Here is an 8161-nt window from a genome sequence, read left to right as displayed (position 1 = left end):
ACTTAGAAAATTTTCGGACCGAACACTCTTTTTCGATTAATTCGTTAAAAAGCGTTATAACGTACGAATATTTTTCAAGAAATCGTTATAACTCGATAAAATACGTCGGGATTAAGCGTTTATATCGTCGGCAGACGGATATAAAAACGTTTGGACCGACACGACCGGTCGTTGGAACATAGAAAAATTCCGAGCCGGTACGTTGGGACTTAGAAAAATTCCGAGGGCGAAAAAGTTTTTTCGAGTTTATTCGTTTAAAAGCGTTACAAGGTATGAATTTTTTTACGGGAATCGTTCTATCTCTATTAAATACGTCGGGATTAAACATTTTTATCGATTTTTTCAAAAAATTAGCGTTCGTCGAACTGACACGACTGGGATATTTTTCTAATTTTTTCGTTAATTAACGTTACAAGGTATATATTTTTTTGCATATTTCTACTTATTTTAACGTATTGTAATTGATTATAAACTTATTTTTTGTCCGTATTCGATAAAAGAGTATGTTTACTGATGCAATTTTTCGGTGAAAAAAAAAATTAATTTTTTGGTAAAAATGCATTTCTATTATGTTAATAAAACGTCTGGTAATGTATTTCGATGGTTGGATATTGGCTTTGTATAGTAGTGATCGAGCGTTCGCGAGACTAAGTTCCAGCGTCCCTTCCGAACGGTACGTTGCTACGGAGGTTTTGCACCGTAAGCGCGCGGCCGCTAGCCCGGCCGGCGCCGGCCTTCCGGCTGGCGCTTTCGTATCTATAAGAGAGACGTCGAGCCGGACGGTTCGGTCGGAACAGCGTTGAGCGCGTGGCTATTCTACGGCCTCGGTTGAGAATTCAGTCACCGCTCCTCGAGTCTTAGTGTATTTTACGCTATTTCTCGACTGTTCCTCCGTTCTCGTTCTGGTTTTTTCTCTACACTGCTGCGCCGCGGGTCGCTGTCCTGGACGTAATGACCAAATATCGTGGCAAGGTTCCCCTGAGTCGGGAAGCTGGTGACCTGTGTGTACGTATTCTAACAAAAATTGTTAGATGCGTGTGTGCTTGTACTAACTGAGCATCGATTCATTCAAAAGAGTATAACCGTCTGCTTTCTATAAAAACTTCTGCTTTCGCAGAAGTATCCGATGAGGCGGTAGGAGCGTACTATCTTTGCGTAGTATGTCTTCTGCCGAAAATGTTCTACCGATTGAAAGAATATTCTTACGGTATGTCCAGCGCGACGCACTGGGATACGCGCTTGTTCGTTCAGCGTGAGGTGCGTATACGTGCTTTACCGCTAAGATATTCTAATAAGTCTTTTTACACGAAGACAGCATTATGGAAATGTTCCTTTAGAAGTACGATTCTAAACATTTTATATAAGACTATGAGAGAGAGAGAGAGAGAGAAGAGAGGAGGTGGAGTTGAGAATTACAAAGTGGCTGCGAGCGGCGTTCGAAGATTATTACTGAACTATGGGTGTATCTCGAACGTCGCTAGGAGATATATTTTATAGATATATCTATCTTAAGAACGAAAAGTCTCGTCGTACGGTGCTTACGTCCCACCTACGACACGAAGAGAACTTAAACGAAATTTATAAGAATTGTTATACGAATAAGATCCCTGGTTGATCCTGCCAGTAGTCATATGCTTGTCTCAAAGATTAAGCCATGCATGTCTCAGTACATGCCGCATTAAGGTGAAACCGCGAATGGCTCATTAAATCAGTTATGGTTTCTTAGATCATACCTACATTTACTTGGATAACTGTGGTAATTCTAGAGCTAATACATGCAAACAGATTCCGACCAGAGATGGTAGGAATGCTTTTATTAGATCAAAACCAATCGGTGGCGGATGGCTCGTCTGTCCGTCCATCGTTTGTTTTGGTGACTCTGAATAACTTTGTGCTGATCGCATGGTCATCTAGCACCGGCGACGCATCTTTCAAATGTCTGCCTTATCAACTGTCGATGGTAGGTTCTGCGCCTACCATGGTTGTAACGGGTAACGGGGAATCAGGGTTCGATTCCGGAGAGGGAGCCTGAGAAACAGCTACCACATCCAAGGAAGGCAGCAGGCGCGCAAATTACCCACTCCCGGCACGGGGAGGTAGTGACGAAAAATAACGATACGGGACTCATCCGAGGCCCCGTAATCGGAATGAGTACACTTTAAATCCTTTAACGAGGACCAATTGGAGGGCAAGTCTGGTGCCAGCAGCCGCGGTAATTCCAGCTCCAATAGCGTATATTAAAGTTGTTGCGGTTAAAAAGCTCGTAGTTGAATCTGTGTGTCACAGTGTCGGTTCACCGCTCGCGGTGTTTAACTGGCATTATGTGGTACGTCCTATCGGTGGGCTTAGCTCCTCGCGGGCGGTCCAACTAATATCCCATCGCGGTGCTCTTCACTGAGTGTCGAGGTGGGCCGATACGTTTACTTTGAACAAATTAGAGTGCTTAAAGCAGGCTACCTTCGCCTGAATACTGTGTGCATGGAATAATGGAATAGGACCTCGGTTCTATTTTGTTGGTTTTCGGAGCCCCGAGGTAATGATTAATAGGGACAGATGGGGGCATTCGTATTGCGACGTTAGAGGTGAAATTCTTGGATCGTCGCAAGACGGACAGAAGCGAAAGCATTTGCCAAAAATGTTTTCATTAATCAAGAACGAAAGTTAGAGGTTCGAAGGCGATCAGATACCGCCCTAGTTCTAACCATAAACGATGCCAGCCAGCGATCCGCCGAAGTTCCTCCGATGACTCGGCGGGCAGCTTCCGGGAAACCAAAGCTTTTGGGTTCCGGGGGAAGTATGGTTGCAAAGCTGAAACTTAAAGGAATTGACGGAAGGGCACCACCAGGAGTGGAGCCTGCGGCTTAATTTGACTCAACACGGGAAACCTCACCAGGCCCGGACACCGGAAGGATTGACAGATTGATAGCTCTTTCTTGATTCGGTGGGTGGTGGTGCATGGCCGTTCTTAGTTGGTGGAGCGATTTGTCTGGTTAATTCCGATAACGAACGAGACTCTAGCCTGCTAAATAGACGTAACTTATGGTATCTCGAAGGCCCCCGGCTTCGGTCGGTGGGTTTTTACTACCAACGTACAAACAAATCTTCTTAGAGGAACAGGCGGCTTCTAGCCGCACGAGATTGAGCAATAACAGGTCTGTGATGCCCTTAGATGTTCTGGGCCGCACGCGCGCTACACTGAAGGAATCAGCGTGTTTTCCCTGGCCGAAAGGCCCGGGTAACCCGCTGAACCTCCTTCGTGCTAGGGATTGGGGCTTGCAATTATTCCCCATGAACGAGGAATTCCCAGTAAGCGCGAGTCATAAGCTCGCGTTGATTACGTCCCTGCCCTTTGTACACACCGCCCGTCGCTACTACCGATTGAATGATTTAGTGAGGTCTTCGGACTGGTGCGCGGCCAATGTGATAAGCATTGCCGATGTTACCGGGAAGATGACCAAACTTGATCATTTAGAGGAAGTAAAAGTCGTAACAAGGTTTCCGTAGGTGAACCTGCGGAAGGATCATTAACGATACGATACCAAAAGAATTTGACTTGAACACATATAAAAACTATGAAATATATATCACAATGGTCGGTAAGGAGCCGTACTCCTCCTGTATCGACGAAAGTATATACGACGTATTAACAAGCTATATACTTTAACAAACGAAAACGCCAGGGAGCTTGGCAACCTCCGTTGGCACGAATAGAAATATTCTTAAGGAGGAGACGACCCTCCAGCTACGGAATTATACGAAGAGAAGGTGGCACTCTCTCTCGATCATCGGGATGAAGAGATATATATATACAAGTATAAAAACGAAATGCGAATGAAACTTATTCGAGGCGCCTGCGTGAGGTCGTAAACAGAAAGACCCGCCGTCTCCGAATAAAACATATAACATATAATATATATATATATATATGAAATTCTAATAAAAGGGAACTCTAGCTTCGAAAGAGCCAACAAAAGTTAAGGCTCGATATCAAACGAAAAAATTACGATGGAAACCAGGTGTAAAGAGAAATGCAGTCGTGGCGCCTGCGAGAGGCCGTACACAGAAAGACCCGCCGTCACGATCTCGTATTTCGTATTTGCATCGTGGAAACCGTACAAACGAAATATAAAAGTCCATGCAAACTAATAAGAAAATCTCTAAAGTGCCTCGTGTCGGAGTGATCATGCTCGCCTATTCTCTTCTATGTTTCGTGGTCTGTGTTGCGTTTGTTCTCCTCCTAGCAACGGGACATATCGAAGACTCCTCTTTGGGATCGAACGAAGCGTCTAGAACGAGTCGACGAGAGCGAAAGAACTTGTAGCGAGTCGCGCAGAGCGAAAGGATACCGATATACATCTTCGAAGGTTCTCTTCGAAGATCCATGGATACCTTCTGCGTCGACTTCTCTCGTCTCTTTCATCGAAACTCTCGTCGTTCTCGAAACGTGCTTCCTACCCAAAGGGCGTGTGCTCTTCGTATGTCGTTTCGTTCGAAATAACGAAACCACGTGTAACATACTCGTGGATCGGGTAACCTAGAACGAAGACGCATCGCGTGGATGTTGGCCCGCTATGCGACGATGACCGATGATGATGATGATGATGATGATGATATGATGATGATGTCGATGTCGACGACGACGACGATGAAGACGATGTGTAGCAACGATTCGTAACTAGTCTAGCCGAAGTTCGTTCAGAGGGGAACGCCGCCGGCTTCGAAGCCTCGATGTCGTGAGTCGGACACCCGTGCCGTCGCTAGAGTTTTTCAAACTCTGCTTCTGGATATTGGGACGAAAGACCGCTCGAGGACGACGACAGCCGTGCGTGCGTATCCCATCGAATTTTTTTTACACCACCTGAACGAGACTAAAGTTTCGTCTAGTTGATCGTCTACCGTCGCATAATGTATATTATATACCGTTCAGAGGGGACCGGCTGTCTATCCTCGTTGTCGTGAGTCGGACACCCGTGCCGTCGCTAGAGTTTTTCAAACTCTGCTTCTGGATATCGGGACGAAAGACCGCGCGAGGACGACGGATGCGAGTCCCATCGAATTTTTGACTTACACACTACCTGAACGAGACTTAAAGTTTCATATTATATACCGTTCAGAGGGGACCGGCTGTCTATCCTCGTTGTCGTGAGTCGGACACCCGTGCCGTCGCTAGAGTTTTTCAAACTCTGCTTCTGGATATCGGGACGAAAGACCGCGCGAGGACGACGGATGCGAGTCCCATCGAATTTTTGACTTACACACTACCTGAACGAGACTTAAAGTTTCATATAATATACCGTTCAGAGGGGACCGGCTGTCTTTCCTCGTTGTCGTGAGTCGGACACCCGTGCCGTCGCTAGAGTTTTTCAAACTCTGCTTCTGGATATCGGGACGAAAGACCGCGCGAGGACGACGGATGCGAGTCCCATCGAATTTTTTATTTAAACACTACCTGAACGAGACTTAAAGTTTCATATAATATACCGTTCAGAGGGGACCGGCTGTCTTTCCTCGTTGTCGTGAGTCGGACACCCGTGCCGTCGCTAGAGTTTTTCAAACTCTGCTTCTGGATATCGGGACGAAAGACCGCGCGAGGACGACGGATGCGAGTCCCATCGAATTTTTTATTTAAACACTACCTGAACGAGACTTAAAGTTTCATATAATATACCGTTCAGAGGGGACCGGCTGTCTTTCCTCGTTGTCGTGAGTCGGAGACCCGTGCCGTCGCTAGAGTTTTTCAAACTCTGCTTCTGGATATCGGGACGAAAGACCGCGCGAGGACGACGGATGCGAGTCCCATCGAATTTTTGATTTACACACTACCTGAACGAGACTTAAAGTTTCATCCAGTTTGTCGTCTATCATCTCATATATAATATACCGTTCAGAGGGGACCGGCTGTCTATCCTCGTTGTCGTGAGTCGGACACCCGTGCCGTCGCTAGAGTTTTTCAAACTCTGCTTCTGGATGTTGGGACGAAAGACCGCGCGAGGACGATGGATGCGAGTCCCATCGAATTTTTGATTTACAAGACACACACTACCTGAACGAGACTAAAGTTTCATCGAGTTTATCGTCGCATAACCCGTTCGGAGGGGACCGGCTGTCTATCCTCGTTGTCGTGAGTCGGACACCCGTGCCGTCGCTAGAGTTTTTCAAACTCTGCTTCTGGATATCGGGACGAAAGACCGCGCGAGGACGATGGCTGCGAGTCCCATCGAATTTTTGTTTTTTTTTTTTTTAAAAAAAAAAACACCACCCGAACGGAGATGTGTTCTATCTTTCGTCGATTTTTCATGCTTTCAGTCGGTCGCGTGGTCGCCATCCGTTCGGAGGGGATCGCCGGCTTCGAAACCTCGATGTCGTGAGTCGGACACCCGTGCCGTCGCTAGAGTTTTTCAAACTCTGCTTCTGGATATTGGGACGAAAGACCGCTCGAGGCGGACGGCCGCGCGAATCCCATCGAATCTTTACTATCACCCGAACGATGGAGAGATGCACGCGCGCTGTTTCTTGAATAATTGGACGAGAGAGTAGAATCAAACACATATATAACATGGGCTAGCCACCGTGCTTACTCGTTCGCGAGATCGTGTGCTGTACAGAGGATTCAGAATCGGGTGTGTATATATCCCCGTCGTTTCCTGACGAACGGAGCTTCGATCTCGATGGTTGTTATATATCATAATGTACTTTACGCCCGGCCGGCGAACGCGCGTATCTTCGCGCGTTCGTCGTTTTCTTTTTTTTTCGAACGTTTTTGTGTCGTCAATCCTATGGCGACTTCTGCGCGTTCGATTCCCGTTGGTCGAACGTGACGGAACTCGGCTTCGCTAGAACCGAGAAGAGTACATTTGAGTATTGAACTGTTGTAAATTTATAAAAGATTACCCTGAACGGTGGATCACTTGGCTCGTGGGTCGATGAAGAACGCAGCTAATTGCGCGTCAACGTGTGAACTGCAGGACACATGAACATCGACATTTCGAACGCACATTGCGGTCCACGGATACAATTCCTGGACCACGCCTGGCTGAGGGTTGCTCACGTAAACCTAAGACTGCTTGCGTTGCGTATCGTTACTCTCCGTATCTGTCTCTCTCTGTCCCTTCTTGCCTTAACAACCCGCCGTCGTTCTTCTTTATATAAGAGAACGTTTCAGAGTCGGACGAAGGTACAAGAACGAGGATACGAATAAGAGCGGACGGAGAGAACATACGCGACGTACGAGCGATTGTTGGACGCTCGTCGGCGTTCGTCGCGGTCGTGCAGAGACCGTGCAAGTCGTACGCATGCTCGATATATAATCTATCGTGTTCACGGGAGACTACGAAACTCTACCTCTGTCTCTCTCTGTCCCTTCTTGCCTTGACAACCCGCCGTCGTTCTTCTTAAAAATTATAAGAGAACGTTTCAGAGTCGGACGAAGGTATACGAAGGGATACGAATAAGAGCGGAGAGAACCGGTCACGGACCTGCGTGAGTGCTCGCGGCGTCGTGAGTCGTCCTTACGAGGGCGACCGCCCGCTTATGCACCGCTTCGTGTATCGGTTATCGAACGTATATACTCGTAGTGTTCTCCTCGTGACCGATTTTTTTTTCATATCAGGCGATATATGCTACGTTTGCCGGTGTTCGACGCACGAAGGTCCGCGCCCCCGACGTCGTCTTAAAAGAATATTATATTTGGCGAGACTGAGAGAGAAAGCAAATATGGGAACTCGGTCGAGAGAGGAGAGAAGAGAGAACCAAAAAAAAAACCTAAACTCGATGGCGTGCGAAACTTTGCCATAATCTACCGTCTTTTCTTAAGACTCTCGTACAGCCCCAGGGATCGAATGCCCACTCCGTCTCTTCGCGAAAGCGACTGACAACAACGAGGACCGTCGCATCGATGGGTCGTCGTTGCGTTTTACACGCTCTGTGCTTTTTTACAAGCCCCGAAAGTATCAGCCGTAGATCCGGGAACGCACACGCGAGATTTCTTCGAGCGCTCTGACGACTTAGGGAGGTATGATCCCCAGCGTCGCGCGGAGATCGGAGAGTACACGTACTCGTATCGGGACGAATTTTCCCCGTCGTCGTGTATCTCTCTGCCCGCGCGCCTGGCTCCCGAAAAGCCACGTTCGTCGGAAATCTTACATATTATATATGTAACGCG

The 8161-nt window shown here is 47.3% G+C and overlaps 2 non-coding genes across 2 annotated transcripts; both read left to right on the top strand.

Moving 5' to 3' along the window:
* The first annotated feature begins 1604 nt into the window (after positions 1–1604).
* LOC126878017 (small subunit ribosomal RNA) lies at positions 1605–3527 on the top strand. Its single transcript, XR_007695528.1, has one exon. It is a non-coding gene; the product is annotated as a small subunit ribosomal RNA (ribosomal RNA).
* A 3361-nt stretch (positions 3528–6888) lies between these two features.
* On the top strand, positions 6889–7043 carry LOC126878016 (5.8S ribosomal RNA). The gene has a single exon (XR_007695527.1). It is a non-coding gene; the product is annotated as a 5.8S ribosomal RNA (ribosomal RNA).
* The last annotated feature ends 1118 nt before the right edge of the window (positions 7044–8161 follow it).

Source organism: Bombus huntii, unplaced genomic scaffold, assembly GCF_024542735.1.
Source record: "Bombus huntii isolate Logan2020A unplaced genomic scaffold, iyBomHunt1.1 ctg00000329.1, whole genome shotgun sequence".
Lineage (NCBI taxonomy): Eukaryota > Metazoa > Arthropoda > Insecta > Hymenoptera > Apidae > Bombus > Bombus huntii.
This window is presented reverse-complemented; position numbering and strand designations above follow the sequence as displayed.